The sequence below is a fragment of the Athene cunicularia genome, unplaced genomic scaffold (genome assembly GCF_003259725.1).
Source record: "Athene cunicularia isolate RWA unplaced genomic scaffold, athCun1 SCF_311, whole genome shotgun sequence".
NCBI classification, from domain to species: domain Eukaryota; kingdom Metazoa; phylum Chordata; class Aves; order Strigiformes; family Strigidae; genus Athene; species Athene cunicularia.
In genome coordinates, this window is record NW_020799391.1 from 1 (window position 1) to 1,703 (window position 1,703).

Consider the following 1,703-nt stretch of genomic DNA (forward strand, 5'->3'; position numbering starts at 1 on the left):
GGGTGCCTGGCTCCATCCAGGACTGCCGCGGGTGAGTCTGGGGGGACCCAAAACACACGCGGAGGCCAGCTGGAAAGTGGGGGGACATAAGGACCCCCGAGGCACATCCCAGCACCCAGGGTGAAGCCACCACCCCCAGGAGCCCCCCTCGCCCCAGGCGGGCGCAGCACCCCACGAGCGCGGTGGTCTGCAAATATCTTCCCATAAAAAAAAAAAAATAAATTAAAAAAAAGAAATTCGAGGGCAGGTATGCACGGAACTTCCTCAGCGTCCGCCTTTGCTGTTTGAGAGTGAGGAGAAGAGACAGGCAGTATAAATTGCACGGCTGCAAAAGGACTTAAAAAAACCCATCTCTCATTTTGATTGATATTAGCTTCACAAATTAAGCTTTAGATTTATCTAAAAATAAATTTGCTTCCGCGCTCCGCATTCTGGATGACAAGTGCTTTTCTCTTCCCTTTGTTGGGTTTGTCATCGCTGGCAAGGCAGCACGATGGGAGGGCGGGAGGGGGCCGTGCCCAAGCCCCCCCCCCTCCACGGCCATGCCTGAAGGCAGAGGGTGCGATAGCTGGGGGCTTTGCAGGGCAGGGTGTAAAGGGGCCAAACGCAAGCCCTGCAGCCCGGGAGGTGGCAGAGGGACCCTGTGCCAGGATGTCACCGTCGTGGCCGCCGTGTCCCCAAGCCCACAGAGCCACGGCGGGGTTCAGCGGGATGGCACAGGGCGCTGGGGCACGGCCATGTCCCCACCCTTCCTGCACCCCAACCGCTTTAATCCCCGCTCACACGCGGCCCCCCGGCTCTGGGACATCAGAGTTTGCACAAAAGGGGGGGGGAAAAATCGGTTTATCTCCAATTACACTGGAAAACCCCGTCTCTGGTGCCACAGATGGAGCCGGTTGTGCCGGCGGCCGAGGCCTGTGCCAGGGAACCCCCCGCCGCCCCGCGCTGCCCCGCCGGGGGGGGCCTGGCTGGGCCAAAGCAAAGTTTATCATTTTCAAATACCAGGCGGCGTGAAAGCGGGAGCGGGCTCAGCGCCTCATTCGATTATGCAGCGTGAGCCGAGAGCTGAAACCACAGCCTCTCCTAAGTAGTGATAATGAAACTTATTCATTCCCTCACCCTGGGGAAATACTTAAATCACAATATGAGAGATATATGTAAATCACATTTAAACGGAGACAGTGCAGTTAAAGCTAACGGCGAGTAATCACGTTTGAAGATGAAGTGTCCCCTTTTCTGCTCTATCATCTGCTCAGTGAGCTGGGCTGCCACCAGGGCCTCTGCCACCGTGTCACTGTGCCATCGTGCCACCGGTGCCCACCCAAACCCATCCTTCCCACCTCCACGGCGGCCAGCTCCGAATGGAAACTGCCCTGGCTGGGGAGGGAGATGAGTAGGAAAGGAGAATCACGGTTGAAGAGATGACGTGGGATGGGATGGGATGGGATGGGATGGGATGGGTGTGAGGAAGGGGAAGGGATGGGGAAGGGGTAGGGAAAGGGATGGACATGGGGATGAGAAAGGGAATGGGGATGGATATGGGGATTGGGTTGGGATGGGAACGGGGATTGGATGGGATGGGGAAGAGGAAGGGGAAGGGAAAGGGTTGGACGCGGGGATGGGAATGGGGATGAGATGGGGAAGGGTATGGGGACAGAATGGGGATGGGGAAGTTGAAGGGATGGACATGGGGATGGGATGGG